The 14,094-nt window shown below is 39.9% G+C and overlaps 1 long non-coding RNA gene across 1 annotated transcript; it reads right to left on the reverse strand.

The window, feature by feature from the left end:
- Window positions 1–1,745: 1,745 nt before the first annotated feature.
- Window positions 1,746–13,302, reverse strand: LOC309880503. Its single transcript, XR_014317985.1, has 4 exons — window positions 13,123–13,302; window positions 5,183–5,283; window positions 2,233–2,436; window positions 1,746–1,893 (listed from the first exon to the last, which is right to left on the reverse strand). It is a non-coding gene; the product is annotated as an uncharacterized lncRNA (long non-coding RNA).
- Between the last annotated feature and the right edge of the window lie 792 nt (window positions 13,303–14,094).

The following is a 14,094-nucleotide window of genomic DNA, read 5'->3' on the forward strand; positions in this document are numbered from 1 at the left end:
AAAGCCTACAATGAAGGACCTTGTATGTGCACAAGATTTTGCTAGACTCATGGCATATACTTTATTTGGTTAAATAGCACCATGAACATTTACACGGCTGTATAAATAATCACTTCCAGTTAGAGCTGTCAGCTGAGCCAAAGTAGAGATTTGAAGTGCCAAGGACTTAGAACATCTCTGTCTAATTTTACCCCAGCTCAAAGTATGTTTAGAAGATGAGGTATAGATAAAAACCAGATAAGCAAAATTATTTAGTGTTCTGTCACTTGTAAAATGTTTATCTGTTAAAAATATGAGGTGAGAAAAACATGTTAATCTCTTGCAAGAAACAAAACTATATCTAAAGGCTGGATGAGGAGGCTGTGTTTAGTGAGTGACAAGAGATGATTGCAAACCAAACGCTGGATGTTGACAAAGATCCCATTATTTGTAGTTTGTGCATGCTTCACAAACAGATGCTACCTGCAGAGGTAGAGAATCTCCACACGTTTTCCTAGCAGTAGCTAATTAGCTGGAAGATGGGAGTAAAAACATCAGTGACTAAAACGAGTGTTGGAGTTGTTTGGAGATGTTCCAGCTGACTGCTCTGCTCTTAGAAAATGCTGATTCTTCCAAATGAAAACATTTTGCTGGAATATGTAGCAGCATGGAGACTATAATCTGTGCTCCTTCCAGGCTGTTTTCCCACTTCGCCAAGCTCCTTGGTGCCCTGCCAGGTGGTTGGTAGCAAGCTGAGCTCTTTGCCTTTTCCTCTGCTGGATGTGTGGGGCCTCCTGGCTGGTGTGGGCATCCCAGCTCTCTGGGCTCTCCCACACTGGGTTGTGTAGCCAGCAACCGTATCTGTTCTGCCAGCTCCATCAGCTGACTGTGTTGGTTTTTCAAGTCTACCATTCCATGTGGTATCTTTAAATGTGTTAGAAATATTTCACTGGTTAGAAAGTCTTCCAGGCAGGTCCATCACTGTACAAAAACCCTAGTAACAAGCAGCACCTTTAGAGAAAACACAACAGATGCACTTCTGCAAGAAAAAACTACCATAGGTTCGTGATTACTGATTTTCAGATCAGGAGGGATCTCCAATGCTTTTCTTGTATTCTTTCCAGTTAACACTGGGCTTTTCTTTCCCTTAGCCTGAAAAAAATATATCTAATGGTATGTACTAAGTTTCACCCTTAATTTGTTTATAAAATTGTGGTACAATTGCCTTTGTGGCACAAAGGATGCTGAGATAGGTTCATATGCACAAAAAAATTTTAGTGGGTTTTCATAGCCGATAACAAACATCAGATGGAATGATCAATGTAATTTGAGGGGAAGAATCAAAACGACAGTGGAGAGTGAGAGACAGAGATGGGAAAAGTCAAAATCTTCTCAGTAGCCACCAGAGAAGAAATCAGCTTCTTCCCTTGGCCACCCTCTCCAGAGCAGCAGGTGATTCCTCCACCCATAATACTTTTCTGATAATAACTTCCTTCAGTATCTCAGTTGTTATCAAACATTCCTTTTAAAATTCGCAGTAAGCCCACTGTTTTGTCATATGTTTGGATGATTTTGTATTAGTCTGGTAGATCATTAATCAAGAATACTGCTTTAGCTATTTTACTGCTGTTGCAAGCATGAATATATAGCTGGAATGACAGAGCAGAAACAAACAAGTGGCCGATCCTCTTCATCAGAAAACAGTTCTTTATCTCAGCTATAAAATGTGCATGACTTTTTTATTTTCTTCTCTCTGAGGTGTACAGTTTCTCCATTAGAGAGATTTATTTTGTGCCTGGTAATTTATATCCTTGTTTCATGGATCTGGAGACTTTGCATCATACAAGGAATTAAAAATGTTGAGCTCAGCAAGTCGTATTCCAGGAAGAAATGTCAACCATAGACTTATCCCTGCTGGAAGCAGAGACAAGGTATTACCTCAAGGAGAAACCGAGGAGTCACTTATTCTTGTTTATCAAAGCACAAGGACAAACTTACCACGGTGGTGGGAAATTTGTATTCATCTTTGTCTTTTCTATATTAAAACTACTGTACTAATAAGGAAGGAAGGAAGAAGAAAAATAGGGCTATTACTAGACAATTAATTCTTGCAAAAGAGAAAAAATATGTTTACAGAACAATGTTTATGTTATGGGAAGGAACAACCATCAGTGACTTTAAACATTAGCCATTTCAGTCTCTGCAACCTCCAGATGTTCCTGCTGGCAGAGGCCTGCCGTTCCTCAGCCTTACCATTTGTGCATCCTTAAAAGGGATGTAGAGGGATGTGGTTTCACTTCACAGCTAAACAGAGCAAATGGTGCTTTGCTTCTGCAGGGAGTGGCCTTGCTCCTGTTCCTCTGTGTGCTGGAGCTAGACCGCATGCAGCTTCTGGGTGCAATTCAGCTGGCTTTTCCAGCGCCGATCTAGTGCTCGCTTGCCTCACTTGCCCAGTTGCTGCATACAATAGGAGAGAAACAATGAGAAGAAGGTGCAAGGGAAAGCTCTTGTCAGTGTTTCTTTCTAAGTTGTACAGGCTCGGCTTCATGTCATTATACCCTAAGGACCATGCAGATTACTCCTTTTTCCTGGAGGGAATCCTGTGCCTGGAGATGGTGGCATCTACAGAAGGATCCTCTGAGGGACAGATGCTTAGGAGGAAAAAAAATAGTCTTTGGTGTGGCCCTGAAAATCAAACTAACTCCAGAAAAAAAAGTAGATTCCTTTCTATAGCTGTTTCATATTTGCACAGTTCAAATGACTTACCTATGTTTTGGATAACTGAAGGAAACAGAAATCACTTTTTGTTTCATTCAAGTCAAAATCCAGGCCTTTACAGAAGGTGAAGACAGTACAGACAGTAATAATTTTTACCCACACAATACATATTTTATGCTTCAGATGACTTCCCCTTTTTAGTGACAACTGGTGAAATAAGAATGGAGCAAGTTTTTAGAACTGTTTGTCATAAGAATGAGGAAAAACAGGGTTGGGCTGAAGGACTGGATATGGTCCTACAGCACAGTATTTAATCTGCATCTGGAATCATGCATTTTCCCATTGTTTTCCTTGGGACTCTGTTTTTGTTTTATTATTTTAATGTTTTTAAAAAAATACTTGTCACAGTTCAGAGTACTTATGAGATGGACAGGTTTTAATCTATAAACAAAACTATGCCTGCCCTTTCCAACTTATTTGTCCTATTTGTTGACCTTCTTAAAGATAAGAAGCTAGCTCCCAAGAATAAAGCAACACACGAGAAATGTTGTGGCAGGAATCTCAGTGCAGTGCAGCCTATAAAGACATTCAAAGAAAGGCTGTCAGCACCAAGCCAGAGTTAAGGAGAGGGCTCAGTAAAGGATGGCTGATAGTACTTTTTAAATAGATCGTTGTGGACTAGCAAAACTGCAATGGCAGCAGGTGTTCATGATGATTTATGCTGAATTTTAGCTGATAGATGGTGCTGGGATTAGTGCTAGGTTCTGTAAATATCATTGCTGAACATTGCTTGGTCCAAAAGCTAGAATAACAGGGTCCAGTAAATTACAATTGGTTTTGGTATTATATGGGGTATCTTGGTGGGCTGAATACTGCAGTCAGGATTGAGCATAGGTTTCAAAAAACCTTAGGTTTGTGGTTGCAATGATGCCTGCTGTGGTCAAGTTTCAGTGACAGCGGCTTAGTTCTTGTACTGGTATGTATTATTATAAACAGGGCACGGCAAGTTTGTCTGGGGGTTGTTTGTTAAAAATATAAATAATCCATTTCTTCAATGAAATCTCTAGTTCTCATGTTCTCATGTTCCTTAGGTCCCTGGAAAGGGACAGGAGAGGCACAAGCTCCAAGAAACAAGAACATCTTACATTTTTAGAAGGTACTTCGGAGAACGCGTTAGCATTATTTTGCTTATATGCATTCCAAAATTAAAGGAAAGATAAGCATTTGCAGTACAGGAAGATCTTAAAATAATCCAATCTCATCTAGAAAAAGCGGAAAATGAACTTTGCAAAGTAATATTTAAAAGTTTTGAAGTCTCCTTGTATTAAATTATCCTGTCTCTTGCAGTGCAATACCCAAAGAAACAACCAGAGCTAAAAACGATGAGAAAGAATAGCTGCCAGACAGAGCAGCTTTTCTAGGAAAGATTCTTCTTGCAAGCTTGCTGGAAAAGAAGCAAGGAATAAAAACAAGAGTGCTTAAATGCGTTCTTTTACTCCAAATATATTCTAGAAATGACCTGCAAGATATTCCTTCTCTAACCTTGCAATGAATGTACTCATGTCTCTACAAGCTCTATCCAGTAATGTGAGAATTTCTGTAACAGGATAAGATCAATAATTCCATATCTGGATATTTTTATTTTATTTTGTTTTGTTTTACTGGAAAGAGGTTGTTAAAAGAACAACTTGGAACTAGATTTGCTTCTCAGTATTTTGCAGAAATGCTAGCTTGGCAGTGTGTGTATAAAATTCAAAAGAATATCCTCAATGCTCTAAGATTTTTGTTTACTAATTTTGAAAATGAAGGATGTGCCTCAGAAGGTAAATGATCTCAACTATTATTTGCAGACATTCCCACAAGGAACAGTTTCAGTGCCTATGAGAATGTAAACAGATCTGTATCATTTGGTTTCTACTGCTTATATATTTTCGCTTGGCTTTGGTAGCATAAACATTAGAGCTTTGGTTGGTCTACTATAAATGCCATGAGGTTGCAGAAAATTCAAAAATGCATTATTACTGTCGTGTGCTATTTTCTTTTACCTGTGTAGGATAGCTAATGACAAAACCTATTCTACTGTGTAGCTTTGCTACATGGAATTAGAGATATTTGTGCTAAGGTTTCTTAACAGGCCTAGAAGGACCTTTGGGGCTCCCAGCTCTCAAAAAAATTATGTCTGTTGTTCTATCACCGAAATGTGTGTCTTCCACTTCTGTCATAATAGAGTATTAGCTTTAGGAGGCATTCTGCATCCTGACTCTTCTTTCTTTCTCATGACTAGATGGAAGAGGCTTTATAAAAGTCCCTTTTCAGAGGGATATTGTTTGAATAACAGCTCTGTAATACTGGAAGAATTTTGAAAACTAAAGTGCAATGTTTAGCCAAGTTTATTTTCTGGACAGCTATTTAAGATGGTAAGTTAATACACTTTAAATCATCATGTTCAACATATAAATTAGATGATTCCACTTAACATCCGTACCATTTATCTGTAAACAAACGAAGCAAATGAAGGAGGACTGGGCAGCCCTGGCTTGTTTTCTTCACGTAGCTCTAGGTTCAAAATCAGAGAGGTCTTCCAACCTAAAAAACACAAAAGGCTTCTTGGATATGAAGTGCATGTTGATGGCTGTTTTGAGGAAAAAAAAAAAAAATGATTTCTGTGCAAGAGCTCAGAAATTCAGAAGCATCAAGTGGGTAAGGGGAGAATGAAATTTTCTAAGGCTTCATTCAAAAAATAACAATAAGCCAAGAAGGAAGGGAAGGGAAGGGAAGGGAAGGGAAGGGAAGGGAAGGGAAGGGAAGGGAAGGGAAGGGAAGGGAAGGGAAGGGAAGGGAAGGGAAGGGAAGGGAAGGGAAGGGAAGGGAAGGGAAGGGAAGGGAAGGGAAGGGAAGGGAAGGGAAGGGAAGGGAAGGGAAGGGAAGGGAAGGACACCACCAAATAAATAAATAAAAACAACAACAAACAAGCATATAAGGCCTAATGGTTTGCAGGCTGGAGGTGATCTTCCACACCCAGAAGGTCAAGGTTGGATGAGATGGAAATTCTTCTTCTATCTTAATGAGAATAAATATTTGTAGTCTAGCATTGTCTAGGGTGAGAATTGTTTGTATATCTAATGACAAATAAAAGCATATTGAGCAATTGGATGGAGAAATTGGATGGGTGTTGCCATTTCTGGGAACAATCTCCCAGGCATGCCCACACGGCTCCCTCTGTGCCTCCTGCCTGCCTTCCCCTCAGCAGCAGGACACCGAGCAGGATGGCCACCTGTGGCAAAAGACCCCGTGGCCATCCTGGCTCTTCTAGCTCGCCTTCCTTGTGGAATGGTGACGGCTGGGGAGGGTAAGGCCCCAAAGCAGTTGCCACCGGCCATGGCCCCTGCCTGAGGGGCCTCTTCTCAGCCCGGCCAGAGGGAGGTCACCAGCAAAGGAAAAATCAGCATTCCTAATAGGATTTCAGAGAGGTTGTGAGGCAATGGCTGCACTGTGGAGAGCAGGGCAGTCATCATGAGTGAAAACGCAGTGTGTTGGACAGAATGGTTGTGTATGACAAGAAGACCGTGCCTGGGCTGTGCAGCTGTGCCTGGGCTGGGCAGCCATTTTGTACAGGGGGTGTGCTGCAGGTGTGAGGCAGCCTTGTTCCTGGCATAGTGGACAACTGACTGGGAAAAGCCGAGCTTGACACCCTGCCAGCATGATTTTCTGCCTGTGTTCCTGTGACTGTACCTTTTGATTTCCTCATCTGCACGTTTGTGCTTTATTAGCGTCTGCCTTTTCCAAAAGAGACGGTTAGCCTGTTGTTTCTCATTGCCTGCCTGTGTGCACCAAAAACCATCTCCAAGTGTTCATGTTGTTTCCTAATCGCTCCCCTGGAGAACCTGTCAAGCACTGCTGGCCATCCATGCCGAGATCTTGCTAGAGTCTCTGACATTAGTATCACTGCCCTGTAATACAAGAGAATTTGTACTGCTATAAATATTCTGACTTCAGCCATTTAAAAACTTCTAAAAAATGAACAACACAAAAGAATAAGAATGCATGTTCTGGGCAGTAAGAAGCGCTATTTATTCCTGCCGGAGAAGTCAAAACCAGGGCGTGCAGCAGCAGTTCCCCGTGCTAGCAGAGGGGTGCCGGTAGGTGCTGCTGGGGTGGGTCTCTGGCTAAAAAATCTCCAGGGAGATTACTCTTGTTTGCCAATATTCCCTTACTGGGAATGTTACCTTAATGCTTGTGGATTGATCCCTAATGAACAGTTGTTATCGTAAAGGTATTGAGCCACTAAATGTTCACAGATATTTTTGATGACTGTAATAAACTTATTCTGGAGAAAGCATCTTATCACAACCGTGCTATAAGCTCTAATTGCAGTTATATTATTAATGGAGACGGAAATATGCTTACTCTTTTACTATTAAGAGAATGAGTCAGAGAACTTGTTTAACCCATATAATACAATATTTTTTTCCTCTTTGTGGTTTCCTGGCTTCACTTTACTAATCACAGCGTAAACACTAGACATATTTCCAGGTAAACTTTTCTGAGAAGTCTTATATGCATAAAACAGTATTTTACATTATTGACCAAAATATTTAATCCTCAATTCATAGGAAGAAGGCTGAAGGTCTTTCACAGAAAGGAACAGTCAGGGTTTGCAGGAACTTCCTTTAGCATGAATGTTTGTTTTTGACAAGCTTTCCTAGCAAACCCATGACAAAACCATACAGCTGCTGAAGTACTTTTGTAAAAACAGAGTTGCACAGGAGTCAGTGAGGTCTAGCTGAAGTACGGGGACTTCTTCCTCTGGATGGCTGCAGCAGTTTCTGCCTTGCCCTGCTTTAAGGAGAGCAGCTCAGCTGCCACCACCTGAGCCCCTTCTGATCTGGCAAGACTTGCAGACTATAAAGACAAACTAAAATGTGTCTGTATTGTGTGTGTATGTGAGGGGTAGGGGTGATGGTCCTCAGCAGTTGTTTCATTATCATTCCTGCAGCAGGAAAGGAAATCTCAAAATAATAGGGTGGGTAGCTGGATGTAAACTGTCCATTTAAGGAATAAATTGCCCCTAATAGGCAAAAGGTAAAAATGGGAGATAATTAAATTCCAGAGCACAACTGCAAAACAGAAGAATGGTAATAGAGAAATGGTAATAGAGAAATGTAGAATAAAAAAGAGCTACTGAGAAGGTCAGGAAACATATATTGGGTATTGCATGGTTTGCAGGATCCCATGATGTCTTGTTTTTGAGTATGTGTATGTTTGGAAGGGAGTAGGAAACTAGAGACAAGTTTTGGCGTGTTAAATTTGGCAAGCAGTTCCTTTAGGAATGAAGCAGTTAGTTTTAAAATGTCTATATTTACAGCCAGGATTTGCTACATAATACTGAAATGAACATTGTAAAATGAGGGTCATAGGAATTACTAGACTCTTGCAAAGCATGTTTCTTTTTCTCATAACAGCAATATTTTTCCGTCTTTTTGGTAGTGAAATGGAAATTTTATGAATAGGTGCAGTGTTTGTGAATTACACCAAATACTGTTGAAGATTGGATTAATAGTTGATATGTAAAATACAGAAGGAAAAGATATACAAAATTCTTCTTGCCCATCTTGTATGTCTTGGACAACCCACACTGTATGCAGGAGAGTTCCTCTGTGTATAATACATTGACTTGAAACGGCAATAAATCTGAAAAAGTTACAGTACAAACTGAATGTACTGAACCAAGAAATTTACGAAAAATGGTCTTATCTTATGTTCTGTTGTAGTTCAGCTGTTTCCGAGCTGGATGCCAAAATTCAGTTGACTAAGTGTTTTTTAAGGACTAATAGGATTTGGAAAGAAAATATTTGCATAGGCGTCAGATGCGCTTTTTGTTCCATCCTCTTTCTCTAAACTAATATTAAGGATGTGCCACAGTTACTGAAAGTTAGTACACCTTTTTTTTTTTTTTTTTTTTTTTTGACGAAACTTTACTACATTTTGGCAGGACATATTGTAGCAGTCACACTTAAGAAAATCCCAATAGATCTTTAAAATCTCTTTATTACCTGTCATTACTAACACCTAGCTTTGTCCGCAATGGTTATTTAAATGCTAAATTCAGTCTTTCAACAATGGCTTCTCCTGGTGAAATGACTTCTTGTGATACCTTGTGAGGCTAGTTATCTGTTATTAGCTCAGGGAGGATTTTATTTTTCACTTTGCCTCCCAGTCCTAAGCTTCCAGCTTTGTGTAAAAAGCATGCAAATAAATGGCTGGAATTTAAGAAAGGGCAGAGTGACCGGATAGCTAACTAGAACCTTGCACAGTTGTGATTCAGGCTTGTAAATCAAAGTTCATGGGCGCTAATCACATGCAGGCCATATAACTATGTGCATAAACACAGACAAGGATCTCACTTCTGACACCTGGCTTTTGGAGAAGTTTGGCTCAGGTCTCCCAAAATGCAGCCTACAACCCATTGCTCCTTGACACTTTCTCCAAAGAGTAACCATGAGAGCTACCCTGTGATGCACCTCTATTAAGAAAACAAGGGCAGGCTCAGATTTTCATATTTTAATCTCTCCCTCTGTATTTCTTCTGAACTTGGAAGGAATTCAGCCAGGGTTCATTCGGTAATGGTCAATCTTTACTGGAAATTCGTGCTGAATTAATTGGCAGGCTTGAATGCTTTTCTACTTTTACTGATAGCGATTACAAATCGTTGCAATAGTGACCTAGAGATAGTAACTTCGGTTGTTTCAAAAAGTAGCAGATAGCTGTTCTCCCAGGGATACAGGATACCAGCAAAAAGTTCTCTTTTTGTTAATGATCCTCAATGGAATGGCCGTTTCAGGTTTCTCTAGTTTTTTAATTATGGTGTGATGTCGAGGAGTTTTGCAAATTCAACAGAATGCCTTTTTTGCACGCCAAGAATATGTACACGCAATAACATGCAGTGCTTCAAACTAGACAAGAGTATGTATCAGAAAACACTATGGAGAAGAAATAACAGGAAAAATATGCAATGTTTTTTGAGGGAGATATTCACATCTAAAATTAGCTATCTGAGTGATGTGAGTCAGGATGGCCTCACATGGAACAGCTAGTTGTTCCTGCCTTACTGTAGATACAGCTAACAGCTCATTTAGCAGCTGCTGCTGATTACAGTCATGAATCTCTATTGATTTGGAGCTGCCCTACGTGGAAACAGGTGATGTGGTAACTAGTATTTGAGCATCTAACTGCAATTATATAGAGATGATGAAGTTTCTGGAGGTTTTGAGTGGAGGAAGGGGATGTATTCAGAGGAAGGGAAGTGTTTTGGAAATTTTAAAGTAATTAGTTTATTTTATAGAGGGTACTTACATAAAATACACAGCTGAGTGACTTAGGAAGTAACAGCTATGCTGAATTTACCTATTTAATCCACTAACAGGATTTTTTGCACCTGAGCAACTGAGGCTAAAGCACTCCTGTAGCAAATTCCTGCAGTACAGATGGTTGGATTTACAACTTGCAGGTAAATTAAGTGGGATTCCAGTATAGTGAAACATTGTTTTAAGTATTCAAGTTTAATGAATTGAATAATTGCTCACATGTTATCAGAAGTTTCCTGCAATGTTGGCCTGAACCCCTTCAGGGAGAGGAACGAACAGAAGTTGGGTTTCTGGCATCCCAGCTAATGTCGCTTTGCTTGCTGCCAATGGTAGCTGTATTTTAAAGATTGTGACCTCTGCTCAGCCTGTTAGAGACACAATTTAGAGTAGCCAAGCCTGAATGAATGCTATGATGATGTTGTTCTGCGTATTACAGTGCCTAGAAGTGGTATTTCTCAGGAGTTGTTTGCAGGCAGCAGTGCCCTTGCTCTGCACATGTGTTGGGCTGTTGAGAAGGGACGGCACTCCTGCAGTTTGTTAGGCTTGTCTGCAGGGCCAAGAGTCTTGCTTCAGGATTTTTGCTGTGTAACTTACAACTTGTGAGCATCTTGAAGAATAGGTAAGAACCTGTGTCTGATTTGATAATAAGCAAGTCCAGCTTGCTTCTGCTTGGCAAGTATAAGGACAACCCATAGGTTTATTTTCAGACTAAGATATATCAGGCCAGAATACGCTTGTGTTGTGTCTCTTATCAGTTCTATTTCTTCTTTGTATTTTCCATTATCTTTTGATAAGGACTTGATTATAATGCTTCCCATAACTGGTGAGAAATATGCCTGGGGAGCAGGGGTATAGATTTGGACTGCTACCAGGAAGGAGGACAGAATGTACTCACTGCTCAGTAATTCATTAAAGCTAGTGCACACAGCAGGGCATGTGGAGCTGATGCTTACAGTTTGACTAGGAACATTTCTCAGTGTTACACGGAGATACGTGCATACGTTGTTTTTTTTTGTTTGTTTTCACTGTTTCAGACCCATCTTTGTGCTATGTCTGGGAAATGAATCTCTAGCAAAGGTTTGCGTTTGCCACCTTCTGCTGTCTGTGTGTCCTGTACCCTGGGATGCTCAACAGAGAGCAATGCTAGTAGATCTGAGCCCACACCTGCTCCAACAAGCTTCTCCTTTGCTCTTCTGGCACTTAGTGAGCTGCACTGGCTGCTTATCTGTGAGATATGTTATGTTACTGAAGCTGTTTCCTTGGGCAGGTACATGACCATCTCAGAAATAAATGTGTGCCTTTTTTATTATTACTGTGTGACACTTCTGTAGCTTTCATATAACTCAGTTTTGAAATCCAACGTGGAGCTTGGGAGCATCTCCTTTAAGAGCTGTAGCATTTTGATCACATTATGGCACGTGTGATGTTCAACACATAAAGTACAACATATGCTTTAGAATGAATAAAGGATGGCTTTTGTTTTGTTACTGACAACATTAAATGCATCAAAAAGAAACTGAGGCATTATTTTGTTGTATGATCTGTTACGTCTGCATCTACTGTGCATAGTATTGCTATGCAGACCTCTGCCTTGGTGAAGAGTGCATTTAGTCCTCCAAGTAAGAAAAAGCCATCAGTATACCCATTACTTATATTTGCAGCTCTGTTCTCCAGACTTGATTATTTTCAGATTTGGGCATCACAAGAAATGAGTTATTTACTCCACCCAAGTCATGTTTATATGAAAACTGCACTGTCTCTAAATTTGTACAAGTGATGTTAGGTGTTCCATGCAAACATGAAACATGAGAGTTTTTTTACTTTGTTTTTTCTTGTATAATGCATTTTGTAGTCATTAACAGGGAGAGGGGAGGAAGTTATATTACAGGTTCTTTCTTAGATTAAAATTAGGCTGCAGATGCGTTTTAAAAGCCTTTTACAAATTAAAGGGTCAAAAAAAGTCAATAGATAAAGAAAATTACAATAATGAAAAATGATCACAAAAAATGCTGATTATTTTATGTCTCATCTTGAAGAGAATAAATGTCAGACAGCATGCTTCCCTACTTCCATCTGAAGTAATTTCTTGATAACAGTTGTAGAAGATTGGTGTAGGAATGTTTTTGATACTGCAAATGTATACAAAATAATATTATGTATGCCTTTTACATCAAAGAAACCAACCTGGGCTTAACAAATTACTCTTCTTGCTAGCCTTCCTTGAAGCAATTTGGCACTTGCTTTATTAGCTGAAGTTTGACATAATTATGTTTTTTGATATATTGCTACTATGTCATAGGAGATAGTATCTGAAAAAGCAAAACAGGGCAACAATAAGTGTCACAGAGAATTAATGTTCCGGTTATAAATCTGCAAGCAAATCTGAACAGTCTGTTCTAAGATATTTTGTACTTCTGTCCAAGACAGAAAAGCAGTGTTGGTAGGCTGCTGAAAGTTGTGTTTGTGTGTATGGTGTGTGAATGTGTGGTTATTTTGTGTTTTATATCCAGACTGATCTGAATGTGGTCTGAAGTTGGTACAGCATTGCTGGTCATTACGAGGCTAATGTGGAACTAATTGCTGGCTTTAATTTTATGTTGGAGATCAGGCTTGATGTTCCCATCCTATCTTTTATGAGTGATTTTTTTTTTGCAAAACTCATCTCACAAATTGCCTTTAATTTCTTTTATAAAATAAAAATGAAGCTTTCTTAATCTACCAGGAGACCAGAAGGATTTAGATAGCTAGTGACCATTAACACCACACCCTGGGTGAAGCTGGATTAAAACCTCTCCATCTCTAAACTCTGCCTTTTTGAATTTCTCTCTTCTTGAGAGAGAGGATTTTTCACCTCTTCCTGTTCTAAAGTACTTTCAAAGATACATTTTCACACTTTCTTTCCAGAAGCTAGAAAGAAAACGTGGCTTAAAATGTAACCCCAAATTGATTGATCAAAAAATTTCCTTGTATTATTTCAGTTTTACCATGGGCTTGGTGTACTAACAGAGCACACATTGTGGCTTGGACACAGTAGGAAAGGAAAGAAGATAAAAGCACCCACCACTTACTCCTCTTGACGGTAATCCTGGACGGGGAGGAGGAGGGTTGTCTCTCAGCAGGCTGGCCTTTGCTGAGGTGTTGCACGTGGCTCTGCTCAGCTCCGGGAGCTGTGTGATGCAGCTGTGCAGTGCAGCCCTATGCACTGGGGGAAGCAAGCAAAAGTTCCCACTGCAGAGATTCTCCTGAGGTAGCAATGTTGGTGGAGAGGGGTGTGTAATTTTTACATCACTACTTCTACAACACAATTTAAAGCAATACAGAAGCCGCCCTTCTGTTTGCCAGCTGTCACCTTCCCTTGTCACCTTCTGGTTCCTTTCCTTGATAAAAGAAAGTTATCTGTATGAACAAGGCTCGCTAATCTCACCAGGTAGCAAGTGCTCTTTCTCCTGCAGCTGAGACTTTGAGAATTTTTTGCCTTACCCCAACAGAAAACCTGACAGAGATCACGAGTGGTCTTCTGAAGGCGCCACTGAATAAATGTTTGTGGTACAGGTAGGTTCCCTGAATGTGTTGTGCTCTTTCCAAGTATACCAGAGGAAGTATGCCTCATCGACTAGGGACATCTGTGGTTCTACTGAAAGACAGAAGAATGAATAAACAGAACAATTTATTTAAACAAAAAGGGGGGGAAAAAAAAAAAACCTTTCTCCCAGGTGCCAGAAGCAGTGCTATTTGCTTCTATCTTCTATTTGCACAGTACCAATGTTTGATACCAATTATAGCAGTAAGTAGGTGTTGCCCGTTTCACTCCTGTTATTAGCTTTTCTGTTCCGAGTTTCCTAGTCCGTGTAGGATTGCCTGGGAATGCTAGGTTCATTCTCGTGGTGAATTCATTGCAGTCAGTTGATTTCTGAGTAGGGTTGTGGCCTGTATCTGATAGAAGAGAGATCAGCAGTGTTGTGTTATGCATGATGAGGAAATAACAAGGGCAATCTCTTTATCTCATCTGAGTGTCTGGAGAGGATTCTTATTT

Source organism: Aythya marila (genome assembly GCF_965140915.1).
Source record: "Aythya marila genome assembly, chromosome: 8".
In the NCBI taxonomy this organism is placed as follows: domain Eukaryota; kingdom Metazoa; phylum Chordata; class Aves; order Anseriformes; family Anatidae; genus Aythya; species Aythya marila.